Raw genomic sequence first — 11410 nt, 5'->3', positions numbered from 1 at the left:
GAACTAATAAAAACTATATTAATTAACTACATTTAACAAACTAATAAAACTACATTCTAACAACTAATTTAACTACATTTAATAACTAATAAAACTACATATAAACTAATTAAACAACTAAAACTACATTTAATAACTACTAAAAACACCCAAATGTAAAAAAATAAATTGAAGATAGAAAGAAGAAAGGATGAATGAGCTTCTCTGCCAACAGATGTGGCTGGACAGTGTTAACAGCGAGATGAGGAAATCTAGAAACGACAGCCCGTCATGAGCTTTTGTCTCCTGTAGGTGGCGACACAGAAAGTTCAGCAGCGTGAACGAGAGCGTCCTCCACACCTCTGCCACACCTGGACGCAGATTACACGGCTCGAGGGATTTTTCCACCTGCAGGAACACCTCTCTTTTTTTTTAATGAGCTTCTCAAGTGTCGTCCTGATTAAGGACGTTAATGCACTGACCTGAAGTGGTTTAATGTCGTGTGTCTCTGTTGCTGAAGAGAAGGAGCAACACAGACGCCCGGCCTCCATCGCTCACTGCAGACAAGTGTAATGTTAATCTTGCTGTCTCTCGCAGATAAAAGTCTATCATCACACTATTGTTTTATCTTGGCTGCATGAGCATCAACGGGTCTGCAGGAGTTCAGGAGAGAAATTTGCGTTTGAGGTTGACCACAATCGTGGTCAGCGTGTCTGTCCGATGGTCAACGTCATGTTCAGTCCTACTCCCCAAGGTGATTTACCTGAGGTTATAAAACTACATTTAACAACTAATAAAACTACATTTAACAACTAATAAAACTGCATTTAATAAACTACATTTAACAACTAATAAAACTATATTTAATAACTAATAAAACTACATTTAATAACCTACATTTAACAACTAATAAAACTACATTTAATAAACTACATTTAACAACTAATAAAACTATATTTAATAACCTACATTTAACAACTAATAAAACTACATTTAACAACTAATAAAACTATATTTAATAACTAATAAAACTATATTTAATAACCTACATTTAACAACTAATAAAACTACATTTAACAACTAATAAAACTACATTAATAACTAATAAAACTACATTTAATAACCAATAAAACTACATTTAATAACTACTAAAACCCCCAAATGTAAAAAAATAAATTGAAGATAGAAAGAAGAAAGGATGAATGAGCTTCTCTGCCAACAGATGTGGCTGGACAGTGTTAACAGCTGAGGAGAAATCTAGAAACGACAGCCCGTCATGAGCTTTTGTCTCCTGTAGGTGGCGACACAGAAAGTTCAGCAGCGTGACGAGAGCGTCCTCCACACCTCTGCCACACCTGGACGCAGATTGCAGCGGCTCGAGGGATTTTTCCACCTGCAGGAACACCTCTCTTTTTTTTAATGAGCTTCTCAAGTGTCGTCCTGATTAAGGACGTTAATGCTACTGACCTGAAGTGGTTTAATGTCGTGTGTCTCTGTTGCTGAAGAGAAGGAGCACACAGACGCCCGGCCTCCATCGCTCACTGCAGACAAGTTGTAATGTTAATCTGCTGTCTCTCGCAGATAAAAGTCTATCATCACACTATTGTTTTATCTTTGGCTGCATGAGCATCAACGGGTCTGCAGGAGTTCAGGAGAGAAATTTGCGTTTGAGGTTGACCACAACGTTTCAGTGTCTGCCTGGTCAGCGTCATGCAAACTCTTTTTCCTGATCTGTGTGACACGTGCACAGGTGAGCAGCTGTCACAGGTGGAGCTGGAAGGGACAGAGGCTGTGTGTTTGAGTCCAGTCGTACATGTGTAATGTGTCCTACAGAGTGTGTGTCAGTCTGTTGTGGGGAAGTTTTTCTCTTTTTGTAAAGACAATGTCTGTTTGTTTGTCTGATGTCGAACCCTGGGCCTCCTCATCGGTGCTTTTAACGAGGGTCATGTTGATGTGACTACAGGTTGTAAATCAAACGACTGGCTGACGAGCTTTTTATTTAGGACTTGATAATGATGACCTGTTGTGCTGCACTACAGCTTCTTTGTCTGTTGATATTAGAAGAAAAACAGAGAGTTTATTCTACAGAGAGTCCTGGATAATATCTGCAGCCACGTTCATCTCTACAAGCTCCGAGCTCAAACCGTCACACCACCTGTGAAGGGAGAGACGGTTCAGTGGGTCACTGCTTCCTCTGATAGGCCTTCAACTTCAAACAGCTGTTGATCCCTGAGGTTGTTAGTGGTTAAAGGTGATGTTTCACCTGTGGGGTGCGACTGCCCCTCCGATCACACGTGGTCAGCTCTAAGTTCGTCAGTTCACACCGGCTTTTGCTCACAGTGAAATAAAGTTTGATCCGTTTGAAATAGTAAAATATTTTCCATTCATTATAAACCGTGTCGGGTTGATCAGACTGTGTCAGAGGACGTCAGGAGAGAAGCTGGTCCTTCAGTGGGACCCAGGACACGTTCACCTTCACACTGTTAAAAGAATGTGGACACGTGAAGTCCACACCACCTCTCAATGTGGTCTGAGAGATCTGATCTCAAATGCGTCTTCAGTGTGTCTCAGGTGCGTCCACACCTGAACCGATCACCTGAGACAGATGTTAAAAGCAGGTCTGAACTGGGCCGGTGTGAGAAAGGTCGTTCCAAGGCTTTTGTAGCTGCACAAAGTCTGATAGAGGTGATGTCTCAGGTGGTTGGGTCTGTGGTCCTTATTTCTGCTCCTGCTAACCATGGCAGTTAAATTGCATTGTGGGTAATGGACACGGAGAGGTGAGAAATGTACCTCTGGTTCTGCTGCATCAGTTTCAACAATCAACAACTGTTCACTTCACATTCAAAGCGGCTCAGTTTAAACAGTTTTTATCTCGGGGAGAAGCAAAGTGAACGTCTGCGTATCGTCACTGATTTGAATGAAGAGAAGGCGAGGACTCAGCGGACTGTGCACTGACGGAGATATGTCGCACACAGCTCGAGATATTCCAGTACATTTTGTGAGATACAGAAGATGGAAATGCTGACTCAGGGGAGAACAGTGTGACTGTCATCTGACTGTGAATGAAAAAGAGTTCGATTCCTGCTCCGTCCACTCCACCCGTACGGACGGAAACATCCTCAAACTAAAGCACAAAGTCAGAAGTTTAACCTCAAAGTTCCAGATCCAGTTTGCTGAAATGACCGGTGATATGATTCCTGAAAGACTAAGTTCATAAACTCGACCTTCTTAGATACTGTGTTTTAAGTGTTTCCATTTGTACTTCATACTTGTTCCCCTCTGCATGTCTTTGACAAAGAAAAGGGATAGGCTCATTGTTCACTACATCTTTAAAGGTTAAACCAGTGGTAACCAACGTGTTTGGTTCTCGGCTTCTTACTTAAAAGCAATGTCTAGTTCAGGGCCTTTTGTCTCTTTCCTGATGCCCATGAGTTTTCGGTTTTGTCCTTGGTGAACTTCTTAACCCTTGTGTGATGTTCATATTTTTGTTACTCAGCCAGTGTTGGCGGGTCTGGTGGACCTGCTGCATTTGTTGGGGTTTAATTCAACACAATCAAACAATTTTCTGTTAAAATACTTAACAGATGTTTACTTCATCCCAATTACAAGCAATATACAGTAAACAGCATATACTTGTATGGTTAATATAAAATGTGTTGGGGGGTGTACAATGTGTGGTCATTGAAAATGTGTTCTGATAAATATTCTTCACAGAAAATGAGCCAAGGCCAATGAGTCTGGGTTTGAAAAAATACTTAATCATATAATATTTCTTTTGATAAAAAATGAAAACGGGTCCCACAGACCCGAACACCACACAAGGGTTAAATAACTTATATAACTCTCATAAAGCTGAACTCATGCTTGTGAAAACTCTTTTTTCTTCTCCTTCCATTCAGTTTAGTCCAGGGTTTCAAACTCTCTCTGAATAAGTTGTAAAGCGGTTTCTCGCGTTGGCCTGTTTTATTTTACATAGTCCACTGTCATATTTTTCATAGTAAGTGAGCCGTGATGGATATTTGGTTAGACAGGATCCCTGCGTATTCAGCTTCATTCAAATTCAAAGTAGAGACGTTTGCCCGCACCTTTCAGCACGCTCTATATAAACTCCCCACAACCAAGTGGCTGCACTGAAGACATCTTCAGCAACTCAGCTGACCAGCTCCTTCCAGGACCAACCAACCAGCCAGCCGACAGCCAGCCGACAGCCAGCCAACCAACAGCCAACCAACAGCCGACCAACAGCCGACCAACAGCCAGCCGACAGCCAGCCGACAGCCAGCCGACAACCAGCCGACCAGTCGACCAACAGGAGGCCAACAGCCAAGCACGAAATAAGGTAAGGGCCCTTATCTGAAACAGTTGGAGGCGCTCTGTGGTCGGACTGTCCACTGAGCCTTGGTCAGGTATAGCTGCAAAGTGGGAGGAGCTATTCTGGGCACCTGTGTGCACTTTAGTGACTGTATGACACTTTCTGTGGCTTGAATCATCATAAAACTCTGCTGTTTAACTCGTCAGTACAAAAGATGAAGAACTGTGTGAGAAAACGTAAAGTTTCTCAGAAACAAGGTTGCATAGAGTCGTCACATTATCTGCTGTTAAGTGACGTTAAAGATGTTGTTTAAGGAAAGATTTGAAATGGGAATTAAGAGTGGGAAAAACATCTTCTGGAACCAGAGATGCTCCTGACTGCACAACTGATTTTAATGCACTGGCAGAGTCAAGGGGTGACCACGGAGTATCACATAGTCCTGGTAGGATTGAACACACAAAGCTAAGGCCGACAAGGAAACTGCTCTTGAACAGGGACTATATTCACAAAGCATCTTAAGGCTAAAAGCAGCTCCTAACTCACCGACTGATCAAAGCTCAGGCAGAGAAGGAAACATCTCTGTGACTAAATATTCCAGCCTTTGATTTCAGTGTTTTTGGGGCTGAAATGACTAAAAATACAAAGTTATCAAACAGTTTTAAATCTTAGGTCTGTACAAGTGAAATCAAATGAGTCTCTAACCTCACAGTTCTCCTCCACCGTCTGAAGACATGCCAGTGATCCATGTATTGGTGATTGATAGAGTGTCCACACACACACACACACACACACACAGTTTAAGTTTCTTCACTTACTGGATGTTGTAAGCTATTTTTAATTATAAAAAAAGAAAATAAATAAATATGTTTTTCTCAGTTTAATTTTTTCTTTCTTTGACCAGGAAATCATGAACGTCCGGTGCCTGTTTGCCTGTTTGCTGCTGGTGCTGCTCTCTGCCGCTCAGTACACTGAGGGGGCAACTCATGAGGACTTCAAGAGACAGCACATCGATGAAGGGAAAAACATGAAAGAGGGAGATTGTCAGAAAGTGATCGATAACAAGACGATAAGGGACATCAACAACAAGTACAAGCCAATCAACACCTTTATCCTTGAGATGGATGAAAAAGTCATAAAAGTCTGTACTGATGGAGCCAAAATTGAACATAATGAAGAAAAAAATAGTTACACGTACGAGAGTAAGGACATGTTTAACCTTATTGTTTGTGAACTAAGGGCTGACTCTAAGTACACAGGTACAGGAGGAGTAATTTTTGAAAAGGTAACTGAAGGGAGGAGACGTCCACAGAAGATGAGAAGTTCTAGATATGATCTGATCATATCTACAGATTATCAGTATCCTGTTCATCAACAGGATGCTGAGGTGTTGTCCAGGTGACGGTGAAACATAGTGGAAGCAACACGCTGTTAAAAAGTTGTTGGCTCTTTAACTCTGTTATCAACACTGATTTTACATTTTTCACTGATCAACCACAACATTAACAGTTAGTGAGTCTAATATGTGGCTGATCAATACAGATACAGACACATTTATACAACATATATATGATAAATTTACAGTATCATAATTATGTAACGATTGTGTGTGTGTGTGTGTTTTGACATTATTTATTTTCTGGTATTTATTGACACAGAATGACTGTTAATGTTTATGTTATAAGTATAAAAATGGATCTGAGTCTAAAGTAGGAATAGATTCAATACGTGTTTCAGTGAGAAGTGACCGACATGTGAATCCGTTAATAGCAGGGCCAATTATATTGTATCATGGATTGGATCATAAAGTAATGTACATCAATATATAATTGATATTATTTTTATACACTGGCCGTTGACACTCCAGTTAATAAGCTGGCCTGGAGACATTTGGCAATCATATAGGATTCTATTCTGGGTAGATGGCTCACAGCAGACGGAGCCCGCAGGCTCAATCTGTCTGAACCATCTGCTTCAGATTATTTACTGAACGTCAAGGGCCATAAAACCTTGATATATTACATGTATCTGAAGCAGTGTAGGTTTATACAGATAAATAACAGTTTCACAGACCAAGTACCTGATCAGGACCATGGTCCAGATCAGTTAAACCGTCCTCAGAGGTGATCTGTGTGTCTCCAGCTGAACTATAAACCTGAGTCTCTGTTCAAGTGTAATACAACATCTATAAATACTGTCGTATTCTTGTGTGTGTTTGTTTTCTCTTTTCTGCGTGTGACCCAGGTGTTCATGATATTCAAAGGTCAACAGAGATGAGAGCGCAAATGCAGTTCTTGTAACACGGCCTGTTCACACCAAGAGCAATCCATTATAAAGCGCCATTATTCATCATTTATTTTGTTTTGTTTGTGTTTACTTGTTTTTTTTGTGGCTGTTGTTTTCCAACCACTTGGGGGCAGTAGAAACTTTAAACAAGGAGCCAACCTGGAAAATGAATCAACGCTGAAGTGACAACTGGCAGTCCTCTAATGACCATCTTGAGGCCAGCTCAGCAATTCAGTCCTACTCCCAAAGTGTTTTACCTTGAGGTTGGTGAGCGGACTGCAGTTCCAAAGAAAGGCAACATGGTGCGTTGTATCCAAGGATCAGACAACAGCTAGATGAACGAACTATGTTAACGCATGAAAGAGCTAGAAATTGTAATGAGGTGCTGTGATGTAAGAGGAATGATGGGTAAAGGTTTAGATAAAAAAATAACTACAAAACTACATTTAACAAATAAACTATATTAATAATAATTAATAATTTACTAACTACATTATAAACTTAAAACTAATTAAACATTAAACTAATTAAAATAATAAAACTATATTATACTCTTTAAAAATATAAAACTACATTTACAACTATAAAACTTCATTAATAACTAATAAAACTACATTTTAATAACCAATAAAACTACATTTAATAACTACTAAAACCCCAAATGTTAAAAAAATAAATTGAAGATAGAAAAGAAGAAAGGATGAATGAGCTTCTCTGCCAAACAGATGTGCTGCTGGACAGTGTTAACAGCTGAGGAGAAATCTAGAAACGACAGCCCGTCATGAGCTTTTGTCTCCTGTAGGTGGCGACACAGAAAGTTCAGCATGCGTGACGAGAGCGTCCTCCACACACTCCTGCCACACCTGGACGCAGATTACAGCGGCTCGAGGGATTTTTCCACCTGCAGGAACACCTCTCTTTTTTTTAATGAGCTTCTCAAGTGTCGTCCTGATTAAGGACGTTAATGCCACTGACCTGAAGTGGTTTAATGTGTGTGTCTCTGTTGCTGAAGAGAAGGAGCACACAAGACGCCCGGCCTCCATCGCTCACTGCAGACAAGTTGTAATGTTAATCTGCCTGTCTCTCGCAGATAAAAAGTCTATCATCACACTATTGTTTTTATCTTTGGCTGCATGAGCATCAACGGGTCTGCAGGAGTTCAGGAGAGAAATTTGCGTTTGAGGTTGACCACAACGTTTCAGTGTCGCCTGGTCAGCGTCATGCAAACTCTTTTTCCTGATCTGTGTGACACGTGCACAGGTGAGCAGCTGTCACAGGTGGAGCTGGAAGGGACAGAGGCTGTGTGGTTTGAGTCCAGTCGTACATGTGTAATGTGTCCTACAGAGTGTTGTGTCAGTCTGTTTGTGGGGAAGTTTTTCTCTTTTTGTAAAGAACAATGTCTGTTTGTTTGTCTGATGTCGAACCCTGGGCCTCCTCATCGGTGCTTTTAACGAGGGTCATGTTGATTGTGACTACAGCGTTGTAATCAAACGACTGGCTGACGAGCTTTTTATTTAGGATTTGATAATGATGACCTGTTGTGCTGCACTACAGCTTCTTTGTCTGTTGATATTAGAAGAAAAAACAGAGAGTTTATTCTACAGAGAGTCCCTGGATAATATCTGCAGCCACGTTCATACTCTACAAGCTCCGAGCCTCAAACGTCACACACCTGTGAAGGGAGAGACGGTTCAGTGGGTCCACTGCTTCCTCTGATAGGCCTTCAACTTCAAAACGTGTTGATCCCTGAGGTTGTTAGTGGTTAAAGGTGATGTTTCACCTGTGGGGTGGCGACTGCCCCTCCGATCACACGTGGTCAGCTCTCAAGTTCGTAAGTTCACACCGGCTTTGCTCACAGTGAAATAAAGTTTGATCCGTTTGAAATAGTAAAATATTTTCCATTCATTATAAACTGTTCGGGTTGATCAGACTGTGTCAGAGGACGTCAGGAGAGAAGCTGGTCCTTCAGTGGGACCCAGGACACGTTCACCTTCAACACTGTTAAAGAATGTGGACACGTGAAGTCCACACCACCTCTCCAATGTGGTCTGAGAGATCTGATCTCAAATGCGTCTTCAGTGTGTCTCAGGTGCGTCCACACCTGAACCGATCACCTGAGACAGATGTTAAAAGCAGGTCTGAACTGGGGCCGGTGTGAGAAAGGTCGTTCCAAGGCTTTTGTAGCTGCACAAAGTCCTGATAGAGGTGATGTCTCAGGTTGTCTGTGTCCTTATTTCTGCTCCTGCTAACCATGGCAGTTAAATTGCATTGTGGGGTAATGGACACGGAGAGGTGAGAAATGTACCCTCGGTTCTGCCTGCAGTCAGTTTCAACAATCAACAACTGTCCACTTCACATTCCAAAGCGGCTCAGTTTAAACAGTTTTTATCTCGGGGAGAAGCAAAGTGAACGTCTGCGTATCGTCACTGATTTTTGAATGAAGAGAAGGCGAGGACTCAGCGGACTGTGCTGACGGAGATATGTCGCACAGCTGAGATATTCCAGTACATTTTGTGAGATACAGAAGATGGAAATGCTGACTCAGGGGAGAACAGTGTGACTGTCATCTGACTGTTGAATGAAAAAGAGTTCGATTCCTGCTCCGTCCACTCCATCCACCCGTACGGACGAAGACAAATCCTAAACTAAAGCACAAAGTCAGAAGTTTTAACTCAAAGTTCCAGATCCAGTTGCTGAAATGACCGGTGATATGATTCCTGAAAGACTAAGTTCATAAACTCGACTTCTTAGATATGTTTGTTTTAAGTGTTTCCATTTGTACTTCATACTTGTTCCCCCCTGCATGTCTTTGACAAAGAAAAGGGATAGGCTCATTGTTCACTACATCTTTAAGGTTAAACCAGTGGTAACCAACGTGTTTGGTTCTCGGCTTCTTACTTAAAAGCAATGTCTAGTTCAGGGCCTTTTGTCTCTTTCCTGATGCCCATAGAGTTTTCGGTTTTGTCCTTGGTGAACTCTCTTAACCCTTTGTGTGATGTTCATATTTTTGTTACTCAGCCAGTGTTGGCGGGTCTGGTGGACCCTGCTGCATTTGTTGGGGTTTAATTCAACACAATCAAAACAATTTTCTGTTAAAATACTTAACAGATGTTTACTTCATCCCAATTACAAGCAATATACAGTAAACAGCATATACTTGTATGGTTAATATAAAAATGTGTTGGGGGGTGTACAATGTGGTGTCATTGAAAATGTGTTTCTGATAAATATTCTTCACAGAAAATGAGCCAAGGCACTGAGTCTGGGTTTGAAAAAATACTTAATCATATAATATTTCTTTTGATAAAAAATGAAAACGGGTCCACAGACCCGAACACCACAAGGGTTAAATAACTTATATAACTCTCATAAAGCTGAACTCATGCTTGTGAAACTCTTTTTTCTTCTCCTTCCATTTCAGTTTAGTCCAGGGTTTCAAACTCTCTCTGAATAAGTTAAAGCGGTTTCTCGCGTTGGCCTGTTTTATTTACATAGTCCACTGTCAATATTTTTCATAGTAAGTGAGCCGTGATGGATATTTGGTAGACAGGATCCCTGCGTATTCAGCTTCATTCAAATTCAAAGTAGAGACGTTTGCCCGCACCTTTCAGCACGTCTATATAAACTCCCCACAACCAAGTGGCTGCACTGAAGACATCTTCAGCAACTCAGCTGACCAGCTCCTTCCAGGACCAACCAACCAGCCAGCCGACAGCCAGCCGACAGCCAGCCAACCAACAGCCAACCAACAGCCGACCAACAGCCGACCAACAGCCAGCGACAGCCAGCCGACAGCCAGCCGACAACCAGCCGACCAGTGACCAACAGGAGGCCACACCAAGCACGAAAATAGGTAAGGGCCCTTATCTGAAACAGTTGGAGGCGCTTGGTGGTCGGACTGTCCACTGAGCCTTGGTCAGGTATAGCTGCAAAGTGGGAGGAGCTATTCTGGCACCTGTGTGCACTTTAGTGACTGTATGACACTTTCTGTGGCTGTGAATCATCATAAAACTCTGCTGTTTAACTCGTCAGTACAAAAGATGAAGAACTGTGTGAGAAAACGTAAAGTTTTCAGAACACAGGTTGCATAGAGTCGTCACATTATCTGCTGTTAAGTGACGTTAAAGATGTTGTTTAAGGAAAGATTTGAAATGGGAATTAAGAGTGGGAAAAACATCTTCTGGAACCAGAAGATGCTCCTGACTGCACAACTGATTTTAATGCACTGGCAGAGTCAAGGGGTGACCACGGAGTATCACATAGTCCTGGTAGGATTAACACACAAAGCTAAGGCCGACAAGGAAACTGCTCTTGAACAGGGACTATATTCACAAAGCATCTTAAGGCTAAAATAGCTCCTAACTCACGACTGATCAAAGCTCAGGCAGAGAAGGAAACATCTCTGTGACTAAATATTCCAGCCTTTGATTTCAGTGTTTTTGGGCTGAAATGACTAAAAATACAAAGTTATCAAACAGTTTTAAATCTTAGGTCTGTACAAGTGAAATCAAATGAGTCTCTAACCTCACAGTTCTCCTCCCCCGTCTGAAGACATGCCAGTGATCCATGTATTGGTGATTGATAGAGTGTCCACACACACACACACACACACACACACACACAGTTTTAAGTTTCTTCACTTACTGGATGTTGTAAGCTATTTTTTAATTATAAAAAAGAAATAAATAAATATGTTTTTCTCAGTTTAATTTTTTCTTTCTTTGACCAGGAAATCATGAACGTCCGGTGCCTGTTTGCCTGTTTGCTGCTGGTGCTGCTCTCTGCCGCTCAGTGCACTGAGGGGGAACTCATGAGGACTTCAAGAAGGACACTTCA

This window comes from Seriola dumerili, unplaced genomic scaffold, assembly GCF_002260705.1.
Source record: "Seriola dumerili isolate Sdu_G_001 unplaced genomic scaffold, Sdu_1.0 BDQW01000383.1, whole genome shotgun sequence".
Classification (NCBI taxonomy): domain Eukaryota; kingdom Metazoa; phylum Chordata; class Actinopteri; order Carangiformes; family Carangidae; genus Seriola; species Seriola dumerili.
The sequence above is the reverse complement of the archived record's forward strand: the minus strand, read 5'-3'. Positions refer to the sequence as shown.